Genomic DNA, 20233 nt, shown 5'->3' on the forward strand with positions numbered 1-20233 from the left:
ACACATTTTCCCACGCATTAAGTTCTCCTTTTTTAAGTAATGGACATGTAAACAAAGGCTAAGACCATCTGTGAGCAAGTTTGAAAGCTAAGAGCCAATAAGACAAACATGTAATAATAGCAATTATGACAGTAACAGTAAAAAAGCAGGCTCTACAAAAATTAGAAATACCTCACCGTCAACGACTATGTCAACCATCCTTGGAGGGACTATGATGTCTTCAACAAACTTTGCCAATTTTGATTCTGCCGATTGTTTATAGAACATAGAACATAGAACAATCATATATTGTATAGAACATAAGAAATGGAAAGGTTTATAAACAATAATTTAGAGATGTCACTTTGGCATTACTCAAATGGCCCACTTCCAGGAAAATTGTTCAGACAGAAAAACTTCAAAAAAGTTTTTCCCCACATTTTCACAGTTTTTTCGGTTGTGTTCTTTTAACTCCAAGAAGAAGTAAAATGTTATCACAGCACAAAAACAAACAGGTCAATAATAATTCGAAAATCGTCCCAGAGTCTGAACCCCCACCCTCTATCCTTTCCTTTTTGATAAGTAATAAGATTATATAAATGAGCAAAAAGAGTCACTCAAGTATACAGGAGATATACTGGGGTAGACAATCAATTACAAAAATTGCATAAATCTAAAAGAGAAAGAAACTTGTCATTGAAAAAGACAAGGAATGCAATCCAGCTAGGTCATATCATACAAAGTACCAATTGAAGAATCCTTACTCAGCTAGCTTAATCCCCTGCTGAGAAATTGTTGCCACAAAATATCATTGAAAAAGCACATTTAACCCCTAAGAGGAACTTTAAACAAATACAAATTTTCTTATGTTTTTGTTGTACTGACTAGTGGTCATTAACATCTAATAGATCCACAAGCATGTTTCTGTGGTTCTCAAAATTTAAACTCCAACCAAACAATGAAGCGGAGCTACTCATGCAAACAATGACACCTTGCGATTCTTAAGCTTCAGGCCCATATCTATAGACTTCTCTTGGAGGACTTTTATGTCTGAACTTAGGGAACCAAATTCAACCTGGGACAAAAAAAAAATGGTAGGGAGAAAACCTTCATTGAAAAGTAGAATTCAAACCCCGGGGTATTACTAAAAGAAGAGGATAAAAGACAAAACAACACAACAACAACAAATAATTCTGCAAGATTCATTGTAAAAAGAAAGTTAAACAAAGAGAGCCTTTATAACAGTTGAATTAAAAACATTATCATTTTTTACAAATGGATGTATAGGAGAGGGAAAAAATGACTGCACTGGTTAAGACATCCTTAAAGCAGCAGTGATATAAAGCTAATGCCTACAATCTTTTTCAGCTTATAAATAGCTTACTTGCAAAAAGTAACCGATATTGGGACGAAGAGAAATTTTACTGTCATAAACTAATGGCAAACAAGTATAACTTATGGTATTTATGTGAGGTAGTGATTTATAACCAGGAACTGCTACTAAAATCAAGAATGAATATAATCTTGTCCCTGAGCAAAAACAACGTTTATAATTTTGTCAACATGTACAAGAATTAAAAAAAAAAAAAATTATGATCATTGCAAAGTGACAGTTATAATAAAGATATATCATATATGCAACTACATTTTCAGCCAATATGTTTTATTAGAGGGTGATTAATTGTGTAAATCCATCAAAATATATTTTATCAGTATAAAATAAATGAAAGACAGTCTCAATGAAGCTGCAAGCAAGTAAATAATTGCTTATTGCAAAGTAAGGGACAACATACTTGAAATCCACTGAGGAGAGTTTCCATCTGTGACAAGATTCTGTCATATTCACGAATTTGATCATGAAGAGACACTAAATTATTGCTTTCTTTTATGTAATCCTGCAATGTTGAAGAAGAATTTTTAATGCAATAAAAAACATGTAATCTTTATTAAATATAAAATAAAAGAGTACTCAAAAAGGATTCTAAAGAGTATCTCTGCTACACAAATCTTTACCAATGAATGAAAAAAAAAAAAAAAAACACACACACACACACACACACATTTTCTATTTAAGTTCTTACCAAATAAATCTTGTTTCTATAATCTAATATGGTGCCATAGAAGAGCAATACAACAAAAATGATGAGCAATCTAACAAGTCAAAAAAGTCTTATTCTTTTGATGTGCATACACATGCTCTCACACAAACCCTCCCCATACACATGCAACATCTGATGCTTCTCCAACTATTCACTTAGGAGATATGATCATGCACATGCCATGGCCAAAGCTTCACTTAAGGTAACTAAAGTCGGAAACTAGCAATTTTAGGGCAAGTTTAGGCCAGTTGTGAAACCCATGATGGCACACAACCTAACAATAACAAATTGAACTATTTTAAATTGGTCAAAACCTAAGCAGAACAAATTAAAATGTCCAACACAATTATAACAACCATTTTAAAGAATTAAAAATATCTAATTAATAATAATGACCAAAAAATAACCATAAACCAGAGCTCATCACAAAGTGTATGTCACTAAAGCTATCCTCCTTCATGGCCCATTAGCTCCAAGTAAGGGTGTGCATGGATTGGGTTTAGGGATTTTTTCAACCCAACCCACCATAATAGATTAAAAAAAAAAAATTTCCAATCCAACCCAACCCAGTGGATCAAGTTGGACCCATGGGTTGGACAGATTTTTTTTAATTACTATTATTAATATTAAATTGAGAATTAGAACAACATTGCCACAAATAAGAACAAATTTATAACCAAATAATCATGAGCATAACACCAAATCAATAGAAACTATATGAGGAGAATTTAGGGTTTGAGTATTATTTAGGAAGATCGGTGAAAAAGTAAATAACAAAATTGTATAATATATTTTTTTAAATTATATATATATATATATTAAATATAGGTGGGTCGGGTTGAATTAGGTGAATTTATAAATCTTATAACTTGAACCCAATCCAACCCACTATAAAAACAAATTTCATAACCCAACCCAACTCAACCCACCAACCTCTAAAAACCGACCCAACCCAGCAGGTTGGGTTAGATTAAGTCGGTTTTAGCAGGTTGGTGGGTTGGTTGCACACTCCTAGCTCCAAGTGCTACACCTAATTATTATAACCTTAAATGCAAGCTACCTAGACAAGCAAGCCTAACTAGATGAGGCAGGGCTTACTTTGCCAACTCTAAGAGAATGAGAATGTGTCTGGAGTACAAGGATAAAAATGATAACAGAGCCATGCAGTTAACTGACAAAGGGTGGGACAGAAAAAGATAATATTTGGTTCAAATTCTAACCAGTCAAAGAAAGTTGGCACAAGGAAACAATGACAGTGGCATGAAACTTGGTCAATATGAAACTACTAGAATAAATGGTAGATACGGCAATATAAACTTCCAGATCTGATATCAAAGCTTCTCAAAACTTCACACACATAAATCACACTACAATAACTGCATGGTCTACTTGTTAATCATCACTATAGTTTTAACTTGGATAACTATACTAACAAACCATTCAGCAATAAGAATCTCATGAGACACTAAAACCAACTTTCCATAATTCATTATGAAAAAGGGTGATGGTGAATCAACACCAAAATCACCAACTAAATGATCTCATGACAATAAGCTTTTCAAAAGGAAGCAATGCTCCACAAAGTGTTTGCACAGAACTCGCTAAGTGCATATAAACTTACGAATTAAAGAAACAAAAAATTTCGTGCACAATATAATATGATCTATAAGTGGAGAAGCCTTCCTGACATAGAAGAGAAGCCTCTTTACACTATTTTTTAATATGTGGATAATTATAGGATTTCTGGCAACAAAGCATCTATCACTTCTATGTTGTGAACTTCATAGAACTATGAGCTACATAAGACAATTTTCTGGTTAACATAAAGCAAAGCCTAGTAAGAAAGTTTACAAAAATAAATCATGTCTCTATGAATTATAAAACTATTGATTGGCAAAAAAGGATTTTCAAAGGAAATGATATGGAATTACTTACATCGTCATTTTTTGCGTTCTTCCAGTTCTTGCTCTAGTCCATCCAATGATATATCATCACAGTCAAACATGAAAACCAAATGTATTTTCAAGATGCCATATTCAAACAGGAGGCTGATGAACCGATTAATGTCATCATATAACAGGAATGAGCATAATGTATTCGTAAATGAATCAAGAGGCAGACACATAAGGATGAATCAAACCTTATGGGCTTGAAAGCAACTGTGATAGAATGGGCTTAATGTTTAATTGGGAGGCCCAGTGCTCTCTTTAATAAAACCCAAAAAAACGTGGGCTTGGGAATCTGGGCTAGTTTGGGCTTGAAAGCAACTGTGGTGGAATGGGCTCAATGTTTAATTGGATAACATTGTTTTTTATCCTCTGCTATCACCTTTATCCTTATGCCTCATCAAGTTAGGCTTGCTTGTCTAGGTAGCCTGCATTTAAGGTTATAATAAACAATTAAACATTAAGCCCAGAGAGAGAGAGCACTGGGCTTCTCCAATTAAAGCTTTATCTATATCCCCTAGTTTATACTGAGTGAGTATAAAAAGATCCACCAACATTTTCATACCCATTGTACATTTTTTTGATATATAAAAATATATCTAGGGATATAAATTAGGGGATATAGATAAAACTTCAGTTTGTAAAGACTTGTAACAAAATTTGTAATATCCACATTGTAAATCAAGATTTCATACTCACACGAAAATCAACTCCACTGAACCAAAGACATGACTAGCATAAACCATCAATGATCACACCACCACCCCCTTGCTTTCAATCCTCAAATTGGTAAAGTTGAGAACCACCTACCATTTTCATACCCAAAAATTTATACTTGAAAATCCTAAGATTCTCCAACATGGTTTCACTCATTCAACTTAAATCGCTTAGCAAAAACTCCAACTTACCAACTTCATGGATCGAAATTTAGACCACAGTTATGCAAACAAAAAGTTAGGGAAATCAACTAATTTCACACAGCCAATTCACCTCCTCATTATCTTCAAACATGTTATACCAAAGACAACCTTTAGAGCCACTCATACACCCATACGCACACATTCATCATAACCAGCAATTTAACAAATTTTCAGGGCCGAGCAGAAATGAGAAGACATAACTTCATAATAGTATATCAAATTTAAGCAAAACCCATTAACAAAAATCATTATATATATTAAAAATAAAAAAAAAAAAACTAAAAATTTCTTAAAAGTCATTCAGTTCTTGTATAAATGGAGTAAAATATATTTTGACTTTGGAAAAGGAAAACGGGAAAGACCGTTGGCGATGACAAAGTAAGGGAGTGATTGGATATAGAAAAGCTCACTATGAACAGTAATGTATGCCTGTGGTTGTGACTTCTCGATGATGATCACGACACTAATTCCAGCTGCTAGATTGAGCATGGGTCTGAAATGAAGGACGACATGAGTTAGGGGATTGGAAGAGTCAAATATGCAACGTGTGGAACTTGATATTAAAGCCTCATCTAACTCATCTTCTAATGACAAAACAACAAAACATACTATTATGCTATGATCTGTGAAACTGGTGCAAAGAATGTTTAGTTAATGAGTAGTACTCAAATAAAACTAGATCTAAAAGTATCAATTTTCGTTCGAGTAAAAAACGCCACAAAGGAAAGGGATTTTTGCATTTGAACGTAAACTTTTTGTTCTTGTATTGATAAACCTTCTTGAACCTTATAACCAACCGGTTCTAGTGCTTAAATCTTTTCGCAAAACCTAACTTACCAACTTCATGGATCAAAATTTAGACCACAGTTATGCAAACAAAGCTGGGGAAACCAACCAAAGACACACATGTCATTCATCCATTGGTCAGTCCTACCAAATAAGAGTGTTGACCAAGAGAGTGGGTTGTAGGATACTTTCTCAATGCTTAACAGTTAACATATTGATGATAATACAAAATGAGGAGCGATGTAAAACAGTCTCTCTTGGTATCGGCGTTCAGCACCAATCGTGGATTTATAAGATACACATGCAAGCAATGAAAATGAACATCAAAATATGTCTTAAGGGATTGTTTGGAATCCGCTTATTTTGCTAAAACTGAAAAATTTTTGTTGAAAGTACGGTAGATAAAGGTAAAAATTAGTTGAAATAGTACAGTGAAACCTATAAATAGTACCAAAAAGTGCAGTGGGGCTCATGGATAGTAGCAAAAATAAGTTGAATAATAAAATAAGCTGGCTTTTTAATATTTGCCAAACACACTAAGGGTCTGTTTGGGATCCGTTTATTTTGCTAAAACTGAAAACTTTTTACTAAATGTATTGTAAATAAAGGTAAAAGTTAGTTGAAATAGTATAGTGGGACTACCAAAAATAAGCTTAATAGTAAAATAAGCTGGCTTTTTAAACTGGAGCCAAATGCACACTAAGTATAAATCTAATTATAAATTTCATGGCGAAGAAAAAATTTTCTTCCCCTTAAACATTTTAGGTAGTCCAAGTAAAAAAATAAATAAAAAAAATTAATGAAATATGTATTGAGCTTAAATCTAATTATAAATCTCATGATAATAGACAATTTATTTCTTTTAATTTAAATTACTAATTGTTTACTAATTCATATAACAATAATAGAATGTGTTTTTTTTATAGGAATAATTGAGTATGTGTTTGTTCATCTATTTGGGGATTCTTTACAAAAATACTATGTCTATTACATTAAGAATTTTGTTCATCTATTTGGGGAATCTTTACAAGAATACTATGTCTATTATATTAAGAATTTTGGTATTACTCTCAATACTTTTGAAAAAAAGTCTATGGTTACAATATTTCTAAATTTTCAAATAGATGAAACCGTGCAAAGCACAGGTCTATAACTAGTTCATGGGTAAAATTGGATAATAATAAATAAAATATTTTAATAACTATATAAAAATTTAATGGTTCAATATGTTGAAAAGAATGAAATTTTCATTCCTTTTTTTTTTATATATAGTTTGTTCATTATATCTTAATTCGCACACTTTCTATTTGTTTGTTTGTTTTTTTTTTTTTTTTTTTTTTTCTCTAAATAATTCACACAGACTTTGATTGACTTTCAACCCTATTCCTTATTTGAATAAGGTCTCTCATTATTTCTTCAAAATGAATCAATATATATTTTTAATAAAATACATAATTATGATTCGATAACTTCTATTTGATGTGTGGCCCCTAATTAAATCTCTTCTACAACGACAAAGAAAAACTTCCCAAGATATTTTTCAATTTTATTCAAACTATAGAAAGATGTGGCCTACTATAGACATACATAATGCAGTTTGTATTTGAGCTGAGCATATCATATTGACACAATCATAAACTTCTTAGCACTAATGACCGATTGAAGGACATCATGTAGGGGAAAATGTCAAAGATTCAGGAACGTTTATGGACAACATAGGAATTCCAATTTGAAATCACCATCACCAGTTTGATTTGGAACCATGATGTTTATGGAAGACATGAAAAATTTGAGTCCGGCCTGATCCCAAAGATTGATACCATTTGTTGTCCTGAAAGAAGAAGTTGAAGCAATCCAGCTTTCCAACTGAGCAATAATTGAAGACTGGAAGTTTGAGGAGTAAAAGTTGATCTATGAATGTTTTAGGCTGATTGATTCAACATCCACCAGAACTAATCTAAAGGTCAAAAGAATAAAGTGATTTTACTCTTGACGCATAGCTTGTCGCAAGCACATGCAAGAAACAACTTTTAACCATGAGGATGCAAGAACCATGAGGAATAGTATAAAACCTTGATTAACTCTCCGAATTCCCCAAAGACAGCATATGAGTAATATACCCATCTAATCCTAACATTAATGTAACTGACGTATCAAAGTGGAATTCCCCAATTTCATTAGAGCAATAGCAATTGACTAATTGAGAGGGTATAATCTTACAAAGGAAAACTATGGTCAACATGCTTTCAACTAAGTAGTGAGGTCCAAAAATAGTAATATTCTTCAGTAAAATGCAACTTGGTATGTTGTAAATCACCTAGGTAAATCAGAACTAGGGGCTAACATGTACAACATATGACCAAAAAACATTTGCAAGCATATCACTTGCAATTGGTAAATATACAATCCATGCAATGTGTTAGGGTAGTTCAATAAAAATAAGACAACAATTAAAAATGTCATCTAAACAATTTAAAACCGTATCAACAATTACAACTTATAAATTTAAAATTCTCATTGTAACAAAACAATTTTAAGTGTCAACAAAATGCCTAGTGAGTGGAGGATAATATTCTTTAGGGATATATTCTTCAACAAGATTGCCTTTCAACATGGTCTTTGATCATGCAAGAAGTATGCAAAATTTAGTTTGACACAATAAATTTGGAAAAAGGGAATTTTTGTTTCTTCAACCACTTACCAAAACCTGCTTTACAATTAGTCACAAAATGTAATTTGGAGAAGCTATGGCAAAATCAATGCAATGTTTTTCAAATTAAGGGTCATAACTTTAATTTACACAAGATATTTTTAAGTTGAAAAAGAGAAGCTATGTCCTGTTTTAGTTAGAAACCTCCATAAGAAGAGCCCTCTCATTTGATTTATTGAGGGAACTAGAATGGTCTCATTGAGGTATGTTCAAGCAATAAAAGCCAACATTATGTCTATCACTCATATTCAAACGCTACAATTTGTCTGGTTCTTTTCTCTACTATTTTGATTTTGTTACAATCTCTTATCAATATTCAACAAGAATGTAACCTATTGACTATAAGACCAGAAAGTGAAATCATCAGGAAAATGAGTAGTCAATTCATCAATAATGCAAAGCAAAGGCCTAGTAAATCCAACTTTGAAAATCCCTGAATGTCATTTTAATACTACAAGCATGTTAACTTAATGCAGATTCTGCAATTAGCCTTTGTTTTCAACACTTAATTGAATTCTATCAATTTTTTTATAGGTGGGATTTGAACGTTAGATCTTTTGTTTGACAACAAAAGACTTTACGTCTTTACCGATTGAATTAACTGAAACACATAATGACAGCTTGTAAGCACAAATTCTGATAAACCAAAAAACTCTTACAAATAAATTTGTGCGAGCCAACCGCCTTAGAAAAATAAAATTTTCTTCCAACTTTCTAGCCTTCTCTCTCCAAAAAAAAATTTTTAATTACTTTTTTCCCCAAAATAGGATTTCCCAATCTCTTGAGATTTAAATTTAGCTCCTAAAGGCAGCCTCAAGTGTTTTATTGGAAGAGTAGAGACCCTATACCCAAAGAATAAGAGCCAATTCATCCATTTAGGAATTGACTCAAACTTTTCCAAATTTATTTTTTGGACCTGATATTGCCTCAAAATAGAAGAAAACAAGGAAAATAGGGGGAAGAAGAGCCAATTGACCTTTAACTTATTGGTAGTTATGCTAGGAATCTCATTCTCATAGTTTATGGAGATAGCTATGATTTTTTTCTTTTAAATTTTATTTATTCTATTATTATTATTTTTAAATAGAATGCATATGAATATTTTTTTTTCATCTCTTAGAACATCTAAACAACATGAACTGCATCAACTATAACTGTTGGGTGACAAGGAAAATAGTGTGGTATAGAATCAAAATTCATGCAAATATCTGGATAAGGACAACTATTTTACAGAGCATTTAAACATAACAACATACAAGTGTTAATTGTAGATTCTATAGCCCAATATTGATTCTATGAACCAAAATATTTCAACACTCCAAGTCCTAACTCTTGATACTCTATAAAGTAGTTTAGGACTAGTTAATTAATGAGTCTCCCTAAACGGTATTGTGGATTGTGCTCTAATTCCTAATTAATTTGACCAAATGTGTACCTACATAAAAGGGCAACTGCTAATTCTATAAGAAAGTCCAATATACAAGCTCTTTGCAAATTACTATTAAAAAAAAGTTAGTTTAAAATTCCATCATTAAAAAATAAAAATAAAAACCCAAAAAACAAGGTATTGGTTGGGTATAGGTATCCATAGGTAAAAATTTGAATAATAATTGAGTATTGAGTGCTAGTTGGGTAAGAGAATATTTAGGCTGTGTTTGTTTTGGCTTCAAATCACTTCCGAAAATACATTTCTGTAAATGCGGGTGGTTGGTTGCGCATGGAAAATAAATTTTCTGGAAATGCTTTTCAATTGACCGTGTGTTAGGGTGTAAAATCATTTCCATTTTTATTTTACCTTCAAATCTCATTTTTCGGAAAACAGAGAGAGAGAGAGAGAGAGGAAGAAGAGAGAGCCCATCGCCGGCGATCCACGAGCCTTCGACTTCACCAGCGACCCAGAGCCTTCGCGCCACGAACCCATGAACCAATCTTCGACTTCGCCGGCGAACCCAGAGCCCAGATCACGCCACGAACACAAAGCCTTCGACCCAAAGCCAGAGCCTTCGACCCACGAGCCTTTGACTTCGCTGGCGACCCAGAGCCTTCGCGCCACGAACCAATCTTTGACTTTGCTAGCGAACCCAGAGCTCAAATCACGCCACAAACCCAGAGCCTTTGACCCACCGATCTTCGACCCAGACCCTTTGACTTCGCCGGAAACCCACGAACCAATCTTTCTCTCTCTGTGATTTTGATTTTTGTTGTTGTTGTGGTGGTGTGGGTGGTGGTGTTTTGGTGGTTTTTCTGTTGTGTGGTGGTTGGTTGTGTGTGGGTGGTGGTGGAAAATAGCATTTTCAGAATGTTACCAAACACATGAAAATATTTTCTAGAACAATTTTCATAATGCAACCAAACACTTGAAAATATTTTTCTTTCCCGAAAATAGCATTTCTGAAAAATATTTATTTTCCGGAAAATATTTTACGGGAACCAAACACAGCCTTAGGGGTAAAATTATTGGATTGGGTTTGGATATACCCTATACCCTATACCTTAAACCCAAAACCATAAACCCAAAACCCTATACCCAATACCCTAAACCCTATACCTGATACAGTGGCAGCTTTAGGATATATTTTTAGGGGGGTTAGTGAGAAGATGTATTTTGGGTATAAAAAAAAAAGTGAATTTTGCGGTCTACATGATTTCTTTATTCTAAAATTTTTCATAATATGTACTAGCAAAAGAATAAAAGATGAGAAGTGCTACATCTAAAACATTTTCACAACACTTTTCTAACAAATTTTAGGTTATAAGTTGTTATTAGTTCTAATTTAAATTCACTATTGAAATTACTCTTTTTTTTCATTAGTAACAATTTGCCAATTAGACTTTATTATGAGCGTATTATGAACATAACATTCATCATATAAGATAAACTATAAGTTCCTAGCATATTGTTTATTAATATGATGAAGATAATAATTATTGTTGCTAAGATTAAATCTTACAAATCATCTATTGTTTTTAAATACAATCAACATATGAATTATTGTTGTTAAGTGAACTCCAAGTGAGATCTAAATACAATAAACTTTTATGTATTAGTTTATTTCAAATTTGTTAAGATGTAAATGATTTTTTTTAGATTTAAGATGAAAAAAATTATTGTTTTGTTGTTAGGCTTACTATTTTTTCCCCCATATTTTAGATCATATTGGTTTGTTATTGGGTTTTTTTTTTTTTTTTTTTTTTTTTTTTTTTTTAATGTTTAAAAAGACCAAGATATTATCAAGATGATCATATTCAAATTCATTTAAGCTAGGCTTAAAAAAAATTTAAGTTTAGGGGGTTCAAAATTTATTTTAGGAGGATCAAATTAAAAAAAAATTTATATACAAATTTTTTTTTGGGCCTAGCTCAAGGGGTTCATTTGAACCCCCTGGGCTGCACCTAGAGCCGCCCGTGACTTGATACCTTATACCCTATACTCTAAACCGTAAACCTAGATGTAATTATTTCCTAGTAGTTAAAGATTATAAATAGGCTTCTATGTAAGAGTAGAATTAGTTTTATTTTTTATTTTTTTATGTAACTTAACTTAGTTTTAGACTAACTTAGTTTTAGACTTGGATAGAAACTATGTTTCACTAACTTTTCTCTATAATTCAAGCTTTGATTCTTAATTCTACGGCAATTCTAGTTCAAGTTCTTAGTTATTTGATATTGATTTCTATCTCAAAAATATGTGAGGCAGGAAAAAGAGCTCATGGAAACTTTGAACTCGAAACTAGAGCAACTCAATGTTGAAATAATTGAGGTAATATTGATGGTTCTTTAGGGAATAAACAATATGCATATAGTGTGTGTGCACTAATAAGTTTATTTTTCACTCACAATGCAGAAGAGAAGATCAAGCAGGAGCTCATTGCACTCAGCAAAAAAGTGAAAGTAATGCTGATGGCTTAATTAATCTGCATGCTAAAGTTCATTTTTACACCCTAAAATTTTGGTTAATTGTCATTTTGATCATACATTAGTTCTCTTATGAGTGGTCTTTGGCTTCGGGACTCACGAATAGTAATTGTGTTCAATATTTCATAGAGTCAATTCATATGTCACTACACAAATAAAATATCACATCTACAAGTTAAAATTGTTGCAATATGTGTTAAATTATTGCATCAGCAATAATAAGTTGCAATAACTTATAATTTTCGATTGCAATAAAAGCTTTAATATATTAGGGAAAATTGTTACAATAACTGAAAATGAAGAAATCGTTACAATAAATTGATACAAATTATTTTTTAAATTTATTGCAACCAAAATTTTGAACTAATAGTTTATTGCAACGTAGTTATCATTAAAATAATTTGATATTTATTCTTTTACAATTTATTGTAATGACAAATACGAAATTGCAATGAATATATCATTGCAATAACCTGATAGGGGTGAGCAGTGACCGAACCTCACCGACAAAACCAAGGCTCACTGACCAAACCGCACCGAAATTTGGTATGGCCAAAGGAGCAGATGTCGGTGAGCAAAACCTGGTGACCCTTCCGACGCCGGTGTAGTGACACAGTCGGAGATGATTTTCAAAACCGACCCATAAACCGATACCGACCGATTCTTATATATACAGATAGAGTCTTGGATCTCTTGGTTTCACTGGGTTGTTAAAAAACATAAGAAGATAGTGAAACGGCGCCGTTTCACTAGGTTGTTAAAAAGAAGAAGCATAAAACGACTACATTTTATGCTAGGTTTTTACTTTTCACATATAAATACTCTATTTTATCTTAGTCTCCACAGAAAGCCTCTCTCGCCTTTCAAGTCTCACTCTTAGCACAGTAGCAGTGCAGCACCAAAGCTACTCACTGTAATAGTGCTGGACTGTCGATAACTTGTAAGCCAATTTTTATTTTCTCAACACCACTTTGTCTCTCTCTCTCTCTCTATGTCTCATTGAGTATTGACAGTGTTTTTTCTTTCACTGAATATTGATTTTGAGGGAGATTATTCTCACTTTCTTAGTCTTCACTCTTTAATCTGCAAAAAAGTGGTAATCATACTATTCACCAATGACCACTGATTTTTTATTGTTAAGGATTTTGAGCTACTAAGATGAGCTTTTTTTTTTTTTTTTGGCTGAATACTGAGATGAGCTATTGCCTAACTACCTAAGTGACTATTGGATATTTGGCTTTTTGTTTGTTTCGTTTTAGTAGTAGCCAGTGGGTTTTGCGTTTGATTATGAATTATAATATGTTGAGAAGTTTAAAATTTTAAATAAACCACGTAAGTCTTTGAGGTAGTATAAATTCACTGTAAAACATTTATTTAGTCAAACTATTATTATGTTATTGTTACTAATTGTCCAATTGAGTAATGTCTAAGTAGAAAAACATTTTTAATACTTTTAATATTTAAACTGATTAAACTAATGAAACCGACCGCAAAAACCCGAACCGCTATAGGTCGGGAAACCAACCCTTGGTAGTGTGCATCGGTTATGATTATGGGATAACCAATTTTTATCGATTCGGTGATAAATTTGGAAAAAAACTGCACTAACCGAACCGTGCACACCCCTACATATACTTGCCCGACCCAATGAATATATCATTGCAACGTATTTATCATTGAAATAATTTGACATTTATTCTTTTTACTAACATGTGTCTTGTTTGTTTTTGCTTTTTAATGGGGGTTTCAGTTATGAAGACATTGAGCCACTTGAGATTTATCTCCATCTTCCACGGCTTGTTGAAGATAAGGTATTTTGGTTGTTGGGTTATATTTGTTTTTGCTTCTTTAATGATCTGTGTTACATTGCTTATTAGTCATTGCTATCATTGCATTAAAGTTGTCATTAAAATATTTAGAGTTTATTGCAACAAAATTTTTTGTTGCACAAACTTATTACCTCAAATTTTATTGCAACACCTCATATCAACTATTGTAATGACTCTAATGTTATTGCAATGATTTTTTTTGTTGCAATAAACTTTTTTTTTGTGTAAATATTTTTCTGTTTGTAATTCTTTTGGCTACTTTGTGTCTTTTTTTATGAAATAGTCTCATTGCAATAAAATTATTCTTATAAAAAAAAGTTTCAATTAAAAATTCTAGGTGTCAAAGTAGGAGATCCTTCTTTACTTTACCTTCCATCTAAAATGTTACAAATTCTAGGTGTCAAGCCTACCTATTAAGGGGGAGCTTAGGCTTACACGTGTGAGGAAGTGTTAAAATTATGATTAAATGATTAAATTCATCATTTTCTAATAGCATAAGCTTATAAAAATTTGTAATTAAACACTTGTAATGAATTCTTTCTTATTGTAGGAGTTAAAAGGGAAGCTGCTGTTTTTTTGTCGTTGTTATTTGTTGCCTGTTGATGGTGATGGAACTTCAATTAATGTTCCTGACTAGCATATTGCTTTGAAAGTAGAAGGTATGAATTTTTATACTTTACAATTTTTTTTTTTATTTGTTATCAAAGACACTAATGTAAGCTTACTTAATGTCTGTAGGGAAAAACCATCGTTTCAAATTTGATGAAGTAATTTCTCATGAAGCTAATATAGATGATGTTTTTGGAAAAACATTTGAATTCTTACAAAGTGCACTTGTTAAATTGAATTTTGACGTAGTTATAGAGTGCATTAGAATATATTTTAGAATATGGACTTTTTCTGTATTAATTGTGGTATTGTGGAAATTGGGGTAGCAAATTGTGACGTGCATTGCCCCAAATTTGGTGTCTTGGACTTTGCTGGTGTAGAAGGCTAGGCACTTCTTAAAGTCTGTGGAAGTTTGGATCTGCTTATGCTATCTAACTTCCCCTAAATTTTGTGTCATGGGCTTTGCTACTGTAGAAGGTTGGACACTTCTAAAATGCTATGAAAGTTTGAATTTGCTCATCCTATCTAACTTCTTCAAGGTGGTCAAGTTCTTTGAGGCATAGCTAGTGGAGATGGTAGCCAAAATCAACATCTTTGCATCCTCAACCAAGTATGGTTGTTTATGCAACAACAAATAAAAACATCAACAACAATAACAATAGTAAAACTAATGCTTTAGGTTTAAATGTTTTAAAAAGAAAAAACTGCATGTTCAGAAAACTTGTAAGCTCCTCAGGCAATGACAAGTTAGACAAGACAAGCGATAATAAAATGACAAAATTACAAATATGTAAAAGTAACAAAATAAAATCTCTGATAAAAAAAAAAAAACTTTTAATTATTTGAACAAAATGAAAATTATTATGTGAAAGCATGCCTAAAATTAACATTTTTTAACTGTTATTGATGATGCCAAAATCGTCAGTTGGGTCACTCGTTCAATCCGGAGCATTAGACGATCTTGTGAGACCTGCAAGATAAAAGATAGATAGATCGAAGAGACCACCAGGTTGCTCCCGGTGGGGGAGTCTTCGATGCTTAAGTTAGTATCTGCCCCTATCTTTCCTATATAGATAGTGTTTTATAGTAGTTTTAGACGTACCTTAGCAAATGGACAGATTGTCCATTTTATAGGTGAATTAGGTAGTTGTTGGACATAAATGAGGGTGATTATTACCCTAATTGTAACGTTCTTTGTCTTGATGAGAGAATTTAAGGCCTTTGATGATCATTATTGAATGTGTTGGACGGTTACTCATCTATCTTTGATGGCCTACTAATGACGCAATGATCGTCCATTAAGATGGATGACCTTAATAATTTTTATGGACTATCAGTTATTATTTAGAAAAGAAAGGGTAAAGCTTGTTTTGTGATGGATTTTATTCTAGAGAAATCTTTGATAGCTTGGTCTAACTTTTATGGAGCAAGAGCATGTGGCTTAATATCAGAAGTGAGCCTAATAACTAAGTCATATAAAACATTTATTTCAAACAAATTTTTAGCCTAAACACAACACATTGCATTAGTAAGTCCATGAAAGTCTCTGTTTATATTATACTTTATTATAATTCACTCAACTCAAACATCTTCAGTAATTTAGTCCATTTGGAGCGTAAACAATTACTTCTAATTTTTAGCTAACTAATTTTCGAGTACACTTTCCAATTGACACTCTAACATTTCTCCATTATTATTTTATTCATTTTTTTAAAACTTTTTTTATTCTTCATTTTTATTCATTCCAAACTATTATATTTTTCAAATTACCAATAGTTTAAAAAAAAAAAAAAAAACTCCCAACAATAATATTTTCCGACAATCACCTTTTTTTCTTAGCAGTCATATTTTTCAAATTGTCATAGGATCATTTAATTAGATTTTGTGGGTCCCTTGCAACAATGATATAACAAGTCGTATGAGCATCTAAATTTAACGTTCATGTAAGTGGATTCCAGTTAATTCAATTGGTAAAGTTTCTGATGGTTGAATAAAATATCTGGGGTTCAATCCATGCCTACACCAAAAACCGATTGATATCTTAGTTTGATGTTAAACTTTCTCTCCAAAAAAAAAAAAAAAAATTAAGTTTAACGTTCATGCTCACATTATTTATTTATGTTAGTCTTTATTGTAACTTTGAATCTATCACATCTATGTTTTTTTTTTTTTTTAATTACGTATCAAAATTATATTAGTCTTGTGTAAGACCTTTAAAATTTTATGTAATTTGATCTTAACCAAATCTACATTAGTTTTGAAACTTATCAATGTATACCATTTGGAATGAATTTATTCATTAATTTTTGGGGGTATTTTTTGGATTATTATTATTATTATTATTATTTGTGATTTTGGATTATTATTATATATATCTTTACCCTCTTCATTCACAAAAAAAGAAAAAAAAGAAAAAGAAAAAAAAGAGAGCTTATCTTTAGCTTTACCACTTTATAATTTTTCTCACCATTAAAAAAACAAAACAAAACGCATAGGTCATTAACTTTACCACACGTTTATTTATTCTATTTGCTAATAACCAAGAACAACAGATCTCATCCCATAGCTCTTATTAGAGAGAGAGCACAAGGCCTCTCTAATTAAACATTAAGCCCATTCCACCACAATTGGTTTGAAGCCCAAATTAGCCCAGATTCCCAAGCCCACTTTTTTCTGTTTTATTAAAGAGAGAATTGGGCCTATTCAATTAAACATTAAGCCCATTCCACTACAGTTGCTTTCAAGCCCAAAATAGCCCAGATTCCCAAGCCCACGTTTTTTGGTTTAATTAAAGAGAGCACTGGGCCTCTCCAATTAAACATTAAGCCTATTCCACCACAATTGCTTTTAAGCCCAAACTAGCCTAGATTCTCAACATATGACCCGATCCAGCACTTGCGTGAACCAACTTCTTTTCTTTTGTAATCTGAAATCTGAAATCTGGAGACGTTCGAAGTTTGAGCCATTTCGTTAATACTATGGCCACCGGTCCACCGATTTGGTAAGCTTCAAATTTCTAATACTATTGTTGTTATTGTGAGACGATGCCCTTTTCAATTCACTAGAGCTACACTACACTACACTAGACGATTTGGTATCTTCATCCTCATCATGCTTCATGATTCTGTCGTTCTTAATTTTGTTAGGAATGTGGACAACTACTTTGCTTTGCTTTGCTTTTGGTACAATTTTTTACTATGGATTTTTCTAATTTTAGAGTAGCTGTGAATGTATACATTGCTCATTCTTTGGTTTATGGCAAAGAAGGTGATAGCAATAGAGTATCATTTGGAATGTCATTCCGTAATTGTATAGTTCGGGACGGAGCCAGACTATCAAGGGAGGGGGGCTAAAAAAAATCATAACTAAAATACTTTTTTTTTTTTTTTAATAATCAAAATACTAATTTGTTAGTAAGATTATTGCTAAGATTTATTATTTACCTAATAAAATACTTTGTTGTGTCTTTTATATAATTATAAAGATGTCAAACTATTTAAAATAAAAATAAAAAAATGGCAAACTAAAAGACAAAACAATACGATCAGGTCAATGACTCAATTGATTCTCAAAAAAAAGGTCAATGACTCAATAAAAAACAACACTGCCACTGACCCACTCTACCACTACTACCAATAGTTTTCTATAAAAAACTACCAAAGAAAAATTTAGAAAAATTTACACAGTTTTTTTTCCTTCTTTTGCTGCAACCCTCCAAGAAAAGGCACAAACTTTGAACATTCAAACAAGACTATCACCACGCACACTAAGAGATAACTAAAAAAAAATCATAATCTGACCCAAATCAAAATTTGAATAACCCCCAAAACATAATCCAAAAAAAAAAAAAAAAACCAAACTTATTTTTAAAGGATCTTTCACTTTCCTATATATTAAAAAAAAAAGGATCTTTCACCTTAGGTTTAAGTTCCACCTTCACTTCCTCTAGCAGATCTGGTGGCATGTGGCGACAATTTACTTAAACACTCTCTTCTAATGGTGGTATTGTGGCTGCTTATAGACTTTTTGTCTCTATTCAATTGAAACCCTCTCACATAGGAGAGTGCACAAAACTGATAAACCAAAAAAACCGACAGAAATCGACTGACTTGTTACCAAAATTTCGGTTTGGTTTCGGTTTTAAATTTTTAAAAACCGAAAATAATTGGTTTAGTTTTGGTGGCAGGTTTGAATGCACCGAATTGGCCGAAACCAAACCAAATCATATTATAATATATTTTATATTAAATATAGGATAAAACTTATATACAGTACCTTAAATGTTATTCTTTAGGTTATTTCTTAAAATTTTGCCATGTGGCTATTTAAATTAAAAGATACACTTCCATTTATGAAAAAAAAAATTCACATGACAAAATTTTAAGAAAAAAATCTAAAAAATAGTACCTAAGTCTTATTCTTAAATATATAATAATATAAATTTTATAAATATTTGGGCCTCCTATACATATTCGGCCTTTTCATTTATATTTTTTTTAAACAGTTGGGCCTTTCTTTTTATTATACGATCCGGCCTTTTCTTTTTTTTGACAGGATGATCCGGCCTTTCAATGTTTTCATTTTATCATTAGATTAACCATAATTAAACTAATTACTAATTAGATATCTAATTAAACTATAAAAACAAAAGTTAAAAACCCTACCCTACAACATACCCCACAGCCCACATATTTTCACTCTCACAGACTCCACTCCACTCCACAGTCCCTCTCACCGCCTCCAGTCCACACGATTCAGCCTCCAGTTTGAATATGGCATCTTGAAAATACATTTGGTTTTCATGTTTGACAGTGATGATGTATCATTGGATGGACTAGAGCAAGAACTGCAAGAATGCAAAAAATGACGATGTAAGTAATTCCATATCATTTCCTTTGAAAATTCATTCCTTTAGATATATATTTTATTATCAACGCCCCTTTAAGCTGCAATACTTTGTTTATTTTATTTCTTTTGCTTTCTCATTGTACATTTTCATCGTGTTTTATCATGTAAATTGGTTTTTGTTGCTTACCAAAAAAAAAGGTTTCATGTCTATTTTTAGAGGTTTATATATTAATGATCCCCCTGTCTCTCTAATAATGTAGGTAGTTGCAAACATACTATCTGAAGGTACAAAATTAAGGGAGTATTCAGAGGGGGTTGAGAACAATTTACGGAAAGTTGAATTGGACTTGATTCAGGTTTGTGCTTACTTAACAAAATCCTTTTTTGCCAATCAATATTTTTATAATTCATAGAGACATGATTTATTTTTGTAAACTTTCTAACTAGACTCTGCTAATTTCCGACTTTAGTTTCCTTAAGTGAAGCTTTGGCCATGGCATGTGCATGATCATATCTCCTAAGTGAATAGTTGGAGAAGCATCAGATATTGCAGGCTGTCTCAATTTGTGTATGGGGAGGGTTTGTGTGAGAG

The 20233-nt window shown here is 32.0% G+C and overlaps 1 protein-coding gene across 1 annotated transcript in view; it reads left to right on the forward strand.

Moving 5' to 3' along the window:
* LOC115960747 (kinesin-like protein KIN-14C) overlaps positions 1 to 20233 on the forward strand; it is a 108118-nt gene that overhangs the window by 14931 nt on the left and 72954 nt on the right. The gene's annotated exons all lie outside the window — the stretch shown is intronic.

Source organism: Quercus lobata, chromosome 9, assembly GCF_001633185.2.
Source record: "Quercus lobata isolate SW786 chromosome 9, ValleyOak3.0 Primary Assembly, whole genome shotgun sequence".
NCBI classification, from domain to species: Eukaryota; Viridiplantae; Streptophyta; class Magnoliopsida; order Fagales; family Fagaceae; genus Quercus; species Quercus lobata.